The sequence below is a fragment of the Polistes dominula genome, unplaced genomic scaffold (assembly GCF_049000335.1).
Source record: "Polistes dominula isolate Pdom_NZ unplaced genomic scaffold, Pdom_raw_medaka contig_16, whole genome shotgun sequence".
NCBI lineage: Eukaryota > Metazoa > Arthropoda > Insecta > Hymenoptera > Vespidae > Polistes > Polistes dominula.
The window spans coordinates 4,154,201-4,171,662 of NW_028301040.1; the positions used below are offsets into that span (position 1 = coordinate 4,154,201).

General features: G+C 25.6%; 1 protein-coding gene and 1 long non-coding RNA gene across 2 annotated transcripts in view; both read left to right on the forward strand.

Annotated features, from left to right (window-relative positions):
- dnr1 (E3 ubiquitin-protein ligase defense repressor 1) overlaps window positions 1–17,462 on the forward strand; it is a 173,050-nt gene that overhangs the window by 94,947 nt on the left and 60,641 nt on the right. The gene's annotated exons all lie outside the window — the stretch shown is intronic.
- Window positions 11,502–17,062, forward strand: LOC149031807 (uncharacterized). Its single transcript, XR_016177309.1, has 2 exons — window positions 11,502–12,169; window positions 16,713–17,062. It is a non-coding gene; the product is annotated as an uncharacterized LOC149031807 (long non-coding RNA).

Genomic DNA, 17,462 nt, shown 5'->3' on the forward strand with positions numbered 1-17,462 from the left:
ACTTTAAAATAATTATATAAATATAAATATAATATTAATATTAAAATATTATGTATATAATATAACTCTGTAATATATATATTTATATACAGATATTATAATTATAAACCAAAAAAAAGAGAAATACAAAGATCAAGAAAAGGAATTTTACGTAGAAGAGTAAAATATTTTGTCTGTCTTTGTGTGTTTGTGTTATTTTTCTTTTTTTTCTTTTATACGAATCGATTTAAAAGAAGAGATGCACTTTGGAAATGAATCAGCTCCTCGTAAGGGGGATAAACTATACACAACCCACGTTTTTTAGCCTTCGGTTAAAAGTAGGGAAAAGAAAGTCACACAGGGCTGAAACAAAATTGAACTGCTCGAAGCAGCAGAAGCAGAAGCAGAAGCAGAAGTAGCAGAAAGTCGTCTGTGTCAATTTCTACGAGTCTTTTCCTGTTCTCGCGTTACAAAGAGACGTCTGAAGAGCAGCAAATGGTTGGTTGGTGTTAAAGGGAAAGGGAGAAATCATTCTAAAGAAGAAAAAGTGAAAAGAATGAATGAAAAAGAAAGAAAGATAGAGAGATAGAATGAGATGAAAGTGAAATAGAAAAGCTTGGAATTTAAATTTAATCGTTTGAACTAAATGACGTTACACGGAGACATAAAGCTGTGCTTTTGCTGCTTCTTATACTCGCTCGAAGAAACGTTGATGCGAAATAAGCGTTTGCGAGGATTCACAAAAAAAAAAAGAAAATAAAGAAAGATACTTTTTATACGAAGCTAATAAAAATATTTTCCTTTTCTTAAGATGGGTAAGGAAATTAAAGCCGTTTTCGTCCCCCGTTCACGAAATGAAATCGTTGAAAAAATCTGAATAATATTCTATATATATATGAAAGAGAGAAAGGCAAAAAAAACATAATACGATTCTGTGATATTGAACATTTTTTACATTATTACCTACTACATTAGAAATATTATTTTATGCGATATTATATAAATAATAGAGATAATATTATATAATAAAATATAAATATTATAAATATTATAAAATTAACAATATAATAAAAAAAGAGAGAGACAATGAACCCTCTTGAAAAACCATGATTGAAAAAAAATCGTAGTCTCAAATGGATTAAACAGTAAACAAGAGATAAATGGTCATTTTCATTTAAAATATGTCAAAAAAACAGTTAGTTATCACCCCCACTCTTTCATTCCTTGTATCAGAAATTATTTCAGTCGATTTCATTCTTTAAAATCATTATTTGTTATTCTTTTATCAACTGAAACCGTACGTGTCAATGTAGTTTTTTCAAAAGTGATAAGAGAGACTGTTGTCTAGCAACTACTATCACCACCACCACTATCACCACTACTACCACAACGATTGTTAATAAATGAAAATCTCTTTGTTGTCGATCATGCGAAAATATTTCATAGTCGACGTTTTTCCGGTTACGAAGTTAGATTCAAAAGAGTTAGAGGAAACAGAGAGATGCGGAAAATATTGGAGGGTTAAAGCTCCCCCTTTTTCTATATGTTAGTGTTCATATATATATATGTGTGTGTGTGCAGAGAGAAAAAAATAGAGCTTGATGAGAAAGTGAATAAAAGAGGAAGAAGATGAAAGTGAGTGAGACAAAGATAGAGATAGAAGCAACGTTAAATCACTGGCCAGCTTGGAAAATTTTTGATAAAAGCTGTTGCAAAATGCCTTTGACCAAAAAATATAAAAACAAATAGAAGAAAAATAAAATAAAATAAAATAAAAATGTGATAAAGCTAGAGATGAAAAGATAACGAGTTTCTTTCATCGATCCAGAATCGTGGCGAGACTCTTGAATTGTCAAAGAAGAAAAAAGAAAGTAAAAAGATTCTAAATTTTGTATAAAAAAACGTTTAAGATACAGCAAATGTGTTAGATGTTTTATCAAACGAGAATAAAAATTTTCTTTGTGACGCCTAAGTAGAATTGAATATTTAAATTGATTTTTTTTTTTTTTTTTCATTTTCTCTATTTCATTCTGTCTTTTTGTCTCGTTAAGAAGAAAAATAAGCGTAAAATATCATTTTGTTTTTTATTTCTTATTATTTCTTTTAATTTTATTTCTTTTTGTCTTTCATACGCACATATACGAAATGTTTTTTTATTTAATTTTTTTTTGTTTGATATATTTTTGATTTTTTTTTTTTTTTGAAGTATCATTTTATTTTTTTCTTATTTCTTATACATTTTTTTTCTAAAATTTTTTTTTTCTTCTTCTTCTTCTTCGTTGTTTTTTTTATTTCTTTTAATTTAATTTTTTTTGTTCGTACACGTACATATAAAATGTTTGTTTCTTTTACATTTTTATTTTTGTAAGATATTTTTCAATTTTTTTTTTGAAATATCATTTTGTTTTCTTCTTCTTCTTCTTCTTCTTCTTCTTCTTCTTCATTGTTTTTTTATTTCTTTTAATTTAATTTTTTTTTGCATACGAGTATACATAAAAAGTTTTTTCTTTTATCTTTTTATTTTTTTTTTTGTTACCACAAACCACTTTAATATTTTATTTGTTAAAATATCTTTATTACCTTTCTTCTTTTTTTTTTCTTTTTCTCGTGATAGATGGAGTTGCCAGTGAAAATTTAATAAAAAAAAAAAAAAAAAACAAAAAGAAAAGGTATGGAAAGAAAAAAAACCGTAGTTACTTTCAAAACTCTTAAGTCCTTGGCATCTTAAAATAACTTTTAAAAGAAAGTGGGGTTGGGGGAGGTGGGTAAGGAGCACGTAGTGTGGGATAGAACGTGACCATCACTAAACCAGTTTTAGGATTAATCCTAAAGGGACTGACTCTCTCTCTCTCTCCATATAGTTTCCTTCGTAAACGTTAGAATATTTAAAATCTTTTTTCCCGTGCTTTCTGCTACTAGAAAAGGAGAAGAGAAAAATAAAATGAATCAAAAAAAAAAAAAAAAAAAAAAGAAGAAGAAGAAAACATCATAAACCTCGTGTTGAAGAAAAGTTGAAGTTAAGTGAACAAACACAAAGAAAAAAAAAAATAAATAAATAAAAGGGAGGAACGAGAACAAATTGCGAATCGATTGAATTGAAAGTATCGAAAAGTAAAGAAAAAAAAAGGGGGTAGAAAAAGAGAAAAGAAAGATACATAAAAGAAATGATAAGAAGAAAAAGTAATAGAAGAAGAAGAAGAAGGTGTGATAAAATGAAATATCAATGCAAGAATCTTTAAAAAAAAGCGATGAATTTTTTTTCTAGATCGATATTGATCCCATAGATGATCAAGATTTCACTTCTCGGAGATATCTTTACAAGAGGATTTATTTTATTTGTCTTCTAGTGATTTATCTGTCGCTTTGAAATCAAATTACGATTGAGACAGAATCGGATTGACGGAAAGGGAAAAGAAAAAAAAAAGAGAAAAAAAAGGGAGACAGGAAAGCAGACCGAATAATTTGGTAGATATTTGATCTCGATGAAGACAACTATCATGTAGAGTATGAACCAAAATAAAACTTGAAAAAAGAAAAAAGAAAATGAAGAATCAAAAACTTATAGATATGATAGAAAAATGGAGATTCCGATTATGTTTTTTTCTCTCTTTACGTTTTTAATTCTAAATACAAATTTAAGTTTCATACATTTTTTTTAATTGAACGAACGTTCTTTGATTTTTTTTTTTATTTTCTTCATTTTTCATGTAGAAATGTAGTTGGATTTAAACGGTTATTATATATATATATATATTTTTTTTTTTATACAAATATTGTACAATATTTAAATATATTTAATATATAAATAATTTAATTATTGTATACAATATTTAAATATATTTAATATATAAATAATTTAATTATTGTATACAATATTTAAATATAATAAAAAAGAAAAATAGTATTTCGATATTAGATTTTAATAAATTACATTACCATAATATTATGAAACTTTTTAAAATATTTCACCTAATCCAAATTTCTATAATAATCTCTATAATAAAAAAGAAAAATATAGTATATTGATATTAGATTTTAATAAATAACATTACCATAAGATTATGAAACTTTTTAGAATATTTCACCTAATCCAAATCTCTTAAGGCCGGCGATACATGTAAACACCTAAATTTTGACCGTTTTTCAGAAGGTTTATTTAAAATAGAAGGAATAAATTAATCGTTTTGAAACTCAGCATGTTTATTCATTACATATTAAAATATAAGAATCTGATTTTTTTTTTTTTCAAAATAGCCGCCGTAGTAACTGATCTCCTGAGGCCTTCGCGGCGAAACGCATCAATCATGGTGATTTTTAGATTTAGTTACAGCAATCTAAAATTTAAAAAATGGTCACAGCGTGTTCGTAAAACATGTATCTTCTAATTGAACTAAGGAAAAATTAAAAAGTCAAAAAATCGTAAATTGGCACGACTCAGACAAAAAAGTCTGATTTTGGACCCTTTTTGAAACGGTTTTTGGGTCAAAAATAGCAATTTTTGTGGCATCTTTGAAGTTCAACTAGAAGCTAATACTATAAAGAAAATATGTGTTAAATTTCATAAGAATCGGTTGAAACCTTTTTGAGTTATCTTTCACCACAGTTTGAAAAAAGTCGTTTTGAGAAAAACGCGTTCAAAGTTTAGCGTTCGCGTTTAGGGCCGAGTTGAGGCGGAGCACTTAAATATATTTTTAATCGATAAATAATGCGAATTTCATTCTAAAAATTGACAGGCATATTTTTAAAATGGTAAACTAACTATTTATGAAAAAAGAAAAAAAAAATTCGATTTTTTTTTTATTTGACATATATCGCCGGTCTTAAACGTAAAACTAACACTAGTATAATTCTCAACACGTTATACAACACTGTTAGTTCTACGTAGTTGTTTAAAAGCACTTCATTGTACCAACACAAATCCTGGGATTTTTGTCCACAGAATTCTCCACACAGATTCTACTACTATTCCAAATCCTTCGTAGCCTGCCATTATTTCTTTCTTTTCTTTTCTTTCCTTTTCTTTTATCTTTCTTTCCTATTTCTCTTTTGCATCGTGTTGTATTATTTGGAACGAGGAATGAGCATCCTTTCCTCTTAGAAAAGAACGATAAGAGTGAGACAGGACTTTGTTGGTTCTATTTCTTATCAGATGACTCTTTCTATCTCTCTTACACATACACATATACACATACATACACAAATATACATTTGTGCATGGTCTGGTGGATTTCACATTTTGAAATGACGCGTAGAAAACTCTCCCGAGACATCCATCAACCTGATACGTTTTCTTTTCCATGGTGGCAGACACACACCTTCTTTTTCTCGTCGTTTAAACTTACTCATTTATATATAATCTCTTAAAAAAAAAAAAAAAAAATAAATGCTAGGTTAAAATCTTAAAAATAGTATCTTGAAAAATGGTCGTTCCCATTTTGAAATTTTAACTTTTCGAAAAAATGTGAATTATCGTTACTGATGACTATTCTTATCATTCGATTTTCGATAATAGATACTTGTACTTATGTTTCTTTGATATATGAAATTGAACAAATAGTTTCTTTTGTATTTTATCAAGAAATTATTTTTGTTAGAGGTATAACATAGATCTGATGATGACAATCGGATCAGGAAAAATACTTACGTGAGTTGGAACATTGACAATATCGTAAAATAATAATAAAAAAATAAAGCATTTGAACAAGCAAAAATTCAATAGAAATAGCTAAAAACTAATTGTTTCGGTATTACATTTGATATTGAAAGATATTTTATTATCAAAGTTAATATTTCAAAAAAAAAAAACACAATAATTGTGTTTCACATATTTTTTGCGATGCATCAAATAAATATATATCTTTTACATATAATATATATAAATATTATAATTTATATAAATTATAATATAATTTAATATATTTTAATATAATAAATTTTATACAAAATTTAATATAATAATAATTTACATAAATTATAATAATATTTATATAATATAATATAATATAATATAATATATATTATAAATAATATAATTTAATATAATAAAGATTTATATAAATTATAATATGTATAAAATATAATAAAATATAATATATATATATTATTCAATAAATAAAATTATTTATAAATGCTTATTGAAAAAAAAACTGCGTAAGGGAAAATTAATTAATTAATTAATTGAATTCCCAATAACAATTATGTGTTTCATCGATAAAATGAAAAAGAAAATTAATCTAATTTCCGTTAGGATATATTATACAAAGATCTGTTTCCTTGAAAAGATTTATTAATAAAACTTAAACCGAGTTTTAACGTTACCTGTTAATACTGAAAATTGAATGAAAAGAAAGAAAAGAAAAGAAAAGAGAGTGGAAATGGGAAAGAAACGTAACGAAGCATCCTAATTAAATCAATTAAAAGCTCACGTTTTCTGAAGATAAAAGAAAATAAGTGTAAGAGAGAAAGAAACAGAGAAGTTGAGAGGAAATGTTCTAAAGTTTAGTATTTAAGTTGAAGTTTGAAATCCGTAACGTTTGTATAGACACAGTTCGTTCATTAGCTTATTTATGAAAATTAATGAATTGCGGATAAGGATAAATTATGATGAACGAAATGAAATTTAAAACGTCTAGTAAGAAAAGATAGGGAGCTAAATATTATAAAAGTTCAAATTAAACTACATTAGTAACATACACATTCATACAAATAAAAAAAAAAAAATAAGAAAAGGAAAAATATATCAAGTAGAATTGATCATTTCAAATGGTTTTTATAGTCGAATATAATAAGTTGATAAATGAGACGTCTTATAGGTTTTTTGACCCATACCCAACACACATATCCCAAATACTGTTCCCCCATATCTGTTGGAGGGATAGTTTTCTTTTTTTTCTTTCTTTCTTTCTTTCTTTCCCTTCTTTCCTGCTATTCTTATTTCATTGTAGTACCAGAATCTCTTCTTCTCGAGTTCAAGAAACTCATCTCTACTCGTTTGAAGGACGCTGTTTGAGTTCGGCCACGTTCCAATTGAGAACACACGAAATTAACATAAAAAATAGGATTAAGAAATATTAAAAATAAAGAAAAATAAATTAGAAAATAAAATGAGGACGTACAAACATATTAGAAGATCTGTTAAGCAACATCGAATAATAAAATAAATTCCTATGATAATATGAGTTATTAGCATTTATTTAATCTTGATAGATAGATCAACCGTTTATTTTGAAAGTAGATTAACCTCCATTTTCTAACAAAATCAAATTAGCTATCTAATATTAGTCACATTTTTAGATAATCTTTTTATTTTATATATATATATATATATATATATATATATATATATATATATAGATTGGTTTTAATTTAATATTATTAATTTAACAATTGTATTTTTTATATTTATATAAATATATAAATTATAATAAATACTTTAAAATATTTTAAAATATTTTAAATATATTATAAATAATTATATTTATGATTACACATTTTTTCTTATTCTTTTTTTTTTTTTTTTTTGTAATCTTTCCATCAAACGAAAAAAAAAAGATAAGAGAAAGGGATAATATCGTATAACAAATTCATTTCTCTTTCTTTTCTTTTTTTCTAACCACTAACTTCGAAGACATTTGGCATGAGCATCTCAATCGGATTGATCCACTAACGTTTTATATTGCTATTTCTTTTATTCATTATTTCAATTCTATTTCTCTTTTGATTTTGACTCACCGTCAGACATTTTTCCCATTCCCAACTTCTATTGCATTTTCTCTAATGGAATTGGCTGGTAACTAAGGATAACTCTTTTGAATTGGATTATCGAACATACGGTTTGTTACGAGTCAATGGAGAAATTTAAACAACAAAAAAAAACGCACAAAGTTCTAAAAAGAAAGGGGAAAAATCAATTGAAAATAAATTCCCCGTTTCGTTCGTTTAATTTATATATATACGTGACTAGAATTTATATTATCTTTTTCTTTTTCTCTTTTCTTTTAATCTAATTGATTGTAATTTAATATAATAATGAATCAATGCTATCAACAATTGTAAATATCGATAAAATTGAAATCGTGAAGTTTCTTTTTTTTTATTTTTATTATTTTTATTTAAATATATTTTATCGATTGGAATAATTTGAAAAATTCGTATAACCCAACTAGAGTTGATGTATAAAAATATATGATGTATATAGTTGATGCATATATATATATACCTTCGGGCATTTAATTGGCTCATGTGAGTTGCAAATGCATCGAAATTGCTTTGAAAAGTACGTGGGAGTTGAACTGATAACAATAAGTTTGTAGCTGACTCAATATTTTAGATCAATTTGATTAAATAGTTGACCAAAGTGTTTACTTATATATCCTACTTTTGTTTATTAATTATATATAAATTCAATCAATTTTTTGAAAATAATTTAAATGTTCATTTTAATCAATAATATTGAATTTTTATGATTCACAAAACTATTATAGCAAAGATTGTACTAAATAATCCTATTTTCCTTTTTGTTACAGGTGAGAAATTTGTCTTAAACAAATGAAATCCATCGGATAAACAATCAATGAATGCTGAACTGTGGTAACGTTATTTATTTTAATCTTTATATATAAAAATACAGTGTCACAATGTTGGTTTCCAATGAAGTTCAAAATTACTGAATTGATCTTAATGAAATTTTGTTTATTTAGTGTGTTTTTTTTTTCAACTTAGTATAATACTAAAATGTACATGAATGTTAAATGTACTAAATAAAAACCATAGGATAGTTTTTCTCACGATTATTTGTTAATTTTTTATTGCTAATTAAAGGATTTATTATTTAAATGTTATTTTCAATGGATGACGCTGTATTACAATTCAATTATTTTGATATGTTCACGTTACAGGTTACTATACTCCAAAATGTACATGAATGTTAAATGTACTAAATAAAAACCATAGGATAGTTTTTATCACGATTATTTGTTATTTTTTTATTGCTAATTAAAGGATTTATTATTTAAATGTTATGTAGAGATCTTTAAGTACTGTAAGTTTTCAATTGATAGCGCTATATTACAATTCAATTATTTCACATTTTTTTCAGATTAACATATGACATAACAAACCTTATTTTTTTATATTTCTTTCCTGTATTATTATTTCATGTATTCTATTTTATTTCTATCTATTTTACGAACAATGTAATTAAAAAATAGATAACAGTAATTCATCGTATTTAATTATACTTTGAATATTACGTGTCATATGTATAGTATGGTTTATATTTGAAATAATGTTCTCGATAAATTACTAACCTTCGATGAAAATGAACTTTCTCTTTCTCTCTCATTCTCTTCTTTGACATTCTATCATACACACACACACACACACTCACACATTCTCTCTCTTTGTTTCTCTTGATAACTGCGTGGCACCGTGTGCGATTAACGAGAGAGAACGGTTAATAAACCTCTACCGTAGCCCATTATGATAATAGCTCGGCACATAGTACTCTCCGTAGTTGATACGACGATTATCGTAAACGTTCACGACAGATGTTAAAGGGGGTTGGAGGGTGGGCCTAGGGGGTAGCGTACGACTACTCGTTTTCGTTGCTTATACCGTTGCGTTTTAACTAAAATAAGAGAGATAAAAAGAAATACAGAGAGAAAGAGATAGAAGAACATATAAACGTAATTTTTTTTTTTTAAACGAAAGAACTCGGGTATTCCGTTCGTCCGAGGATTAATCGTCCGACAAACGAACGGAAACGATGGTTGGACGGGCGTGAAACCGTCGAGCTCGATGGATTTCGCACGAAATGCAATTTAAAGTTCTACCAAGAGTGATAGAAAGAGAGAGAGAAATAAAAAGAAACATATACACCCATATATATATAATGTGTTCATTCTAACACCAATAGTACCATTATTCGAACAAATGTATTTACGAGTATAGCAATATAGGAAAGAAGATACCTAGGAAATATAACAAAACATTTTCAACATGTTACTTTAGTAAACATGTTTATTACTGATGTCAACTTTAACCCCATAATCCGCCACAATATGAAAATGACCAAAAAAAAAAATTAAATTAACTGTATAATGATATTCATATTATGCCACCCAAAATAGTACTATTTTTGTAACAATTGTTTCTTTTTATTTAAATATAAAAATTATATTATATATAATCCAAAAAAAAGGCTATTTTAGGGTAAAGGGTTTATTGACACCTTTTACGATTAAATTATTAATTATTTACGGTTAGTATGAGAAATTGTATTGTGTTATTAGCACTTGAATTTTATTTATATTGTTATATTATAATTATAAAATATTTTATTATTATATTATTATTAAAAAACGTTTAATATATTTCATACGTGTCTACATTTAATTATAAAACGTATGTGGTATAATTTATATGTAATATGTGTAAATAATATATGTTCATGTGACATATAGCGTGTCATTAAAATTGCATTCTCGTTTACACGGATGTAATATAGTCACTATACTCGTATATAACAAATGAAAATAATAAATCGTATACAACCATTTAATTCTCGTTTACGATAGAATTGTTTTAATTGAATTTCTTTCTTTGGCGATTTCATGAATTGACTTCGAAAACTCGAACGGATAAACGACTAACTCTCTCGTTCTGTTAAACACTTGAAAACGTTTTATTGCTGTGAAACGTTTTTACGTATGGGGAAGGGGGAGAACGACCATACGTGGAAAATGTTGTACCAATCGTCATTCACTTCCGTTCGATAGAAACGAATGAATAGGATATTAAAAAATAGTGGCATGAAACGTACACCCAACTACACACATACATATTTATATATATGTAGGTACAACGTAAAAGGAATTGGAGCACATGTTAGGAAGAAGTACGCTATTGTTCACGAATGAAAGTACCTGTACTTATACCTACACCCTTATTACCATATTTTCCATCACACCGTTGATCACGTTTTTTCTCGTGAAAATCATCTTCCCTTTTCTTTCTTTCTTTCATTCTTTATCTAAAATGATAGCAGACTACGATATATTATAATACTCATATGTGAATATATATATATATATATATATATATACGTATACATATACCTGGATGAGGTATTTTTAACAGTTCACTTCAATAACTCGTTATCGATGATAGAAATAAATGTCACACGAATATCAAAATAATATAATTTTTATTTAATAGCATTTTGTTTTTTTAATCGATTCATATATTTTTCTATGTTCTATCGAATATGATACTCTCAAATATATAATCCCATTTTAAAAGTTTTATACACTGTGTATGCGAATTTTCACGGTTCATAAAAATACTCTCGTATTATTTATGCATTCTGAATTTCGATTGTATTTTATGGTACCGAATTATATATATATATATATGTCATAATTGTATCAAAATGTTAAATTATTTTTTTTCATTTAATATTCTACGAATTATTATTTGTCTTTTATTATTTTTTTCGACACACTACACCACATCACACCACAATAAGTATCATTAATATTTCATCATTTTAGCGAAAATTCATCGTCGATTCTCTTTCTGTCTCCTCTCATCACATATTTCGCTTGTATAATAATTTTCAAATAAATTCATCAACGTCATTCATTAATTTTACCCATAGATAGCTACTCATGTATTTGTTGATATAATACGATACATGCTACCGCGTTAATTAATTTTCAACTATTTCATCTTTCATATTAGTTGGGTACATATACAATCTATCTGTGTATGTATATGTGTGTGTGTCGAGATGAATACTAACATACTATTTTATCTCTTTATTTAATTCTTACCATTAGTTAATTGAACATTAGAGTAACATAGAATAATGTATATACAAAAAAAAAGATAGTTAGAAAAATATAAAATTTAATTTACACGTGAAAAGAATATTTAGCAAATGTCCCATGTGTGATTATTCTCTCACACGTGACTTTATCTATTAATTAACGAGGTTTAATAAACAAAACAACGAGATGACGTAAACTCCAAGGGCATTCGTCGGTCTCGTCAACTTATGGGTTTAATTAGCCCTCCCCAAAGGGGAGTTCAAACTTTCAGTATGTTTTCATATGTCCAGAGAAGAGGAGAATACGTGTAATGTGGAATTACTTAAATAGAAAAAAAATGTTTGTTTATCGTATAAACCGTAAGTATTAATTACAATTAACGATAGTTCATACGCATCTAAAAAGTACCGAAAAGTTTTTACAATTTGTTTCTGTTTTTTTTTTTTTTTTTTTTATTATAAAACTTAGAATACGAATAAAAAGAAGAAGAAGAAGAAGTGGAAATAATAAATTTTGTGTTGGTAATTGCAATGATTTATTGATGAAAAAAAAAATAAAATAAATTTATTATAACAATTTATTATTATTATTATAATAATATAATAAATATTAAAAATAATATAAAATATAATATAATATACTATTAAAAATAATATAAAAGATAATATAAGAAATAATATAAAATATAATATAATATACTATTAAAAGTAATATACAATATATTATATTAATATAATAATTAATAATTATAATGTTAAAAATTGGAAATAATTGCAATGTACCAAAAAAAAAAAGAACAAAATATGAATTTTGTATTTAATGTCATGTTGATTCACGTCATTTTAAATAATTTTGTTTTGTTTTCATACTACAAGAATATTTTTGCACGATTAATTATTTTTATACTTCATTTCAAATACGTACGAAATTTCAGATAGATTGAAGGATAAAGGAAATCTAAAATAAGGGGGTTAATAAAAGTGTTAGATCGAACAAATATGAGAAAGTGAGGGAGAGAAAGGTTCTTTGGAAACAGCAATTTTAAAGGGTCGAAATTCTATTTAGTTTCTTGACAGTTTCTTCTCTAGGTAATAACGTCGACTATGCGAACAACGTTCAAAGCTATTGGAAGTTTATAGGAAATAGAATGTGATTAGGATTGGGGCAAAAAGGTTGTAAACATTCATTGAAAATCTTCATTTAAATTTCAATTATTTTACAATGTTTGCTTAGATTTTCTTGAGAACAATTACAAACAAAGAGAATGAAATAAAAATTGTATCAAAACGTTATCTATGATGTTTATATTATTAAATGCAAAATAGTGTAAAAGGAAAAAAAGAAGCATATTTTATAAATTACAGTTTCAAATCAAATATTACAAAATTTACTGTGATATCTTTGAAGTAAGAACGTTCTTGGTTATATTTCGTACGATCTTTTTAAATAGTTACTTCAAGTTAATTAATCCAATCAAATAAGTTTCAACTTTGTTGGAAAATTTGGTAATGTTGAATTTCCATAAAAGTAATTAATATTTTGAGAAATAACTAATTTAACGTCGTATGATTGAATTGAAACAAAATTATCAGATAGAAAATTAAATTAAAATTTTAAATTTTAAACATATTAAAAAATACATTTCCAATTTACCAGGAAAATTACCAAAAATATTAATATCTCTTAGTTAATTAAAATAAATTGATAAATGTCATCTGGTAATTTTTATTTTTTGTATAAGTCGTTCATTTATTGGTATTATTTATTAAAAAATATAAATATATTAATTTAAGTTATAATATAAATTATTAATTATTATTAATTTAAAAAAAATATATATATAATATTCATAAAAAATATTATAATTTATATTAATATAAATTAAATTATTAAATAATATAAATTATTTATATTATTTAACATATTATACATAATTTGCATACTTAATATTTACCATTTAAAATAATTCATTTAAATAAATCCAATCATTTATTATCACCCCTTTTAAAAATTCATCCTACTATCTCTAATTTTTTTCAGATATAAAGTTTCGTATTAAATATAATTGCAATAATAATTATCTTAGAAAAGATTGCAAAGTCATGTGATTTCTCGAACACTATGGATCGCATCACGGTCGCTTATCATCCTTTGGGTTTCCTCACTTTGGAATATCGATCAGCTCGACTAGCTTATGCAAATGTACAGAAGATCCTCTTACTGTCTGCCCAAGTTGGTATAACTTACGGCTACGTAAAATATTGATTATCGTTGTCCGTTTACGAAGGATATTATATTGTAATCCTTCTTTGGCATAGCATAACCCATTTTCCATTTAATGATGGCTATCCTATCTTATCTGTGGCAACACGTTTTAACAGATTTGTCCCACGGATAAAAAATTAACTCAAATTTTCACTTTCTCAAAATTTATTTATTTAAATTTATTCTTTCTATTTAATTATTATTATTATTATTATTCTTGAAATTATTATTTTATTATTATTATTATTATTATCAACCAGTTAACTGTGGTGCCTTCGTTTGAGAACACTCACCGTTTTGTGTCGCCAGAATCGAGTTATGACAAGTATACTCGTCAATCACAGTTAACTGATTTAAATTATTATTTTATTATTATTATTATTATTATTATTATTATTATTATTATTATTATTATTATTATTATTTAAAAACGTTATTTTCTTTCTTTTTTCAATTCGTTTGTATTATCTACGATGTATTTTTTTATCTTCTTCCTATTTTTTTTTTTTTTTAATTGGAAGAACAAAAGATAATTATATTATTACAGGATCAATTCAATAATAGTTAATATAGCATATTATGGTGTATGTAAGCTTAATGAAAGCATACAGGTCGAAACGTATACTTAACTTTACATAATTGAAGCTTCAGGGGGTTAATCGGTATACAGGTAATCAAAGCCAAAGTTTAAATGCTTCCTATGGATAATTAAGATACTATTACGTATATTACGTAGAAAAGGTTGAAAATATATATATATATATATATTCAATGAATTGAATTCTTAACGTTATAGATGCAAATTTATACAAGTTACAATTTAAAAAGAAGATTAAAAGAAACATTAAGGTAGAATATACAAGTATTTGTACTTTTCAATAGTCGCTTATTCACATTTGAAAAACTTTCAATTGATGTATTTTTTACTTTTAGATTAATAAGTAAAACATCCCCTCCCACCACCGTCCACCCCCTTATTAAATTTTTATATTTATTTTGTAAGTGCACGTGAATGACGATGGTGAATGTTTTCAATTTATTGTAAGATGATATAAGAAGATATTCACATTTTCATTTTTTTATTTGTCCGTTTTAAAAATAAAATTAATACAAAGAGATAGATAATAAGAGGAAAGCTCTTTTTTTTGTTTTCATATTTTTAACAAATTTTTTCTCGAGTATGAACGTTAGTTGTAAGTCAATATCTGTAGACGAGTACTTTTGTACATTGTGCATTTGTTACGGTTGGAAGGTAAAAAAAAACGTGTACGAATAGAGAGTCAGGTTAAAAGTAACATTTGAATCAACGTTTTCAATCGTAATAAGAAGAATACTCAAACTATACCGTAAAACATAATGCTTTTAACGAAATGAAAACTAATATTTGCTTGAATTATACATCTTCTTCTTCTTCTTCTTCTTCTTCTTCGGTTACTATTTTAGCTTTATTTTTTTTTTTTTTTACTCTCTTCATTTCTCTCTTATTCATTTTTAACATTTAAATATTCAACGAGAGAAAGAGATAGAGAGAGATAATACAAGAAATTCTTATTAATATTTTTTAGAACATTTATAATAATAATTACTATGTAACTATAGAAAAATTATAAAAAATATATAAATATATATAATAATAATTATATTATATATATATATTATTAGTAATTATTAATATATATATATAAAATATTTTTAAAAAATATTTAATATAATATATAAAGCATAATATAGTAATGTATAAAAAAGAAAAAAGAATATAATGAAAATATCATATCTATATATACAAAAATATAGATTTCATTTGTGCAACGTTTTGTTGTTGCAACACAACGTTGCATTTGCATACAAATATGTTTTTATTATATTAATTTATTTATAAAATAATTGTTTATGCAACGTTTCGTTGTTGCAACACAACGTTGCATTTGCATACAAGTATATTTTTATTATATTAATTTATTTATAAAATAATTGTTTATGCAACGTTTCATTGTTGCAACACAACGTTGCATTTGCATACAGCTTGGTTTCTATTACGTTATTTTATTTATAAAATAATTAATTAATTTAAAAACCAAAGAAGAAGATACAGGTAAGTTCAGTGCCATCTGTTGGTCATAGATTTTGATGAGTACGCGAAACATTTGAACATAACCTAACTTTTAACTATACTTTCTTATTTCTATTTAATTAAATTGAGCCACAACAACTCCTCGTGAGAGGAACATAACTAGATATAAATAAAACAAATATAAATAATATATAATAAATATAATTCTCTGATAATAAAAACTAAAAAAAATACAGTAGCATGAATTTTTTGAAGGATAATAAGTAACACGCGAACTAGAATATTTCAAATCCTTTTAAAAGGACGTTTATCGAACAAATGGAAAAGAGTTCGTGTCTACATAACGTTTTTATTTGTTAAAAATCTTTCTGGAAGATAATAAAATGAAATATAAAACAAAATGGTGAAAAAGAAAAAGAGAGAAATAAAGAAAGAAAGAAAGAAATAGAAAAAGATAGAAAGTGACAAGCGGAATACGTTTTTCTTTCCTTTTTTTTTTTTTATTCTTTCTTAAAAATAAGAGCAACAAGGATACCCATAGCTTACGTTTTTTCTCTCTTCGACAGGTTGAACAGAGTGATGGGAGTGGAATGAAGGGTAGAAGGGACAGAGGATGGTTCTCTGAAGGAATCCGTCCGATAAAAGCATATCCTTGCCAAGTTTGAAAGGATACGCTTAAAGGAAAACCGCGGTATGGAAATGCGGGAATCGATTTATACACCCAACGTTGAAGAAAAACCCAAAATCGTTCCGCGAATTTACGGGGGAAAATAGAAAATCAACATCCCATTCTTTTTTTTTCCTTCTTCTTTTTTTTATTTCTATTCTTCTTCTTCTTCTTCTAGGGTTTTTTTTTATCCTACGATCATCCTTGTCCTGTAATCCTTAAAAAAAAAAAAAAAAAAAAAATAGAGAACTACACCCTTATAGGATATCCCTCGGTTATCTCGTTTATCAATTTTTTTTTCTTTTCTTTTTTTTATTACTTATCTCCCTTTTTGCCGTCATATTATTCATCTTTTTTCTTTTCTTATGTATTATTTTTTGCTCGTGGGAAATGTGCTCTCACGCATTATATTTTTTTCTAATACAAGTGTACCATGGGTTCGAATTTATTTCTTACATTTTTTTTAAAACAAGGGATAACTAAACTGAAAAAGTCACCAGAGATATTTCCTTGTCATTTTTTGTTTGTTTTTTTTTTTCTTTTGGTATTTTAACACCGATACTGCGTGTATAATCTTTTCTTACCTTGAGACAAGGTGAAATGAACTGCTTTTAGAAAAAATAAAATCATATATGTAGATATTTTAATT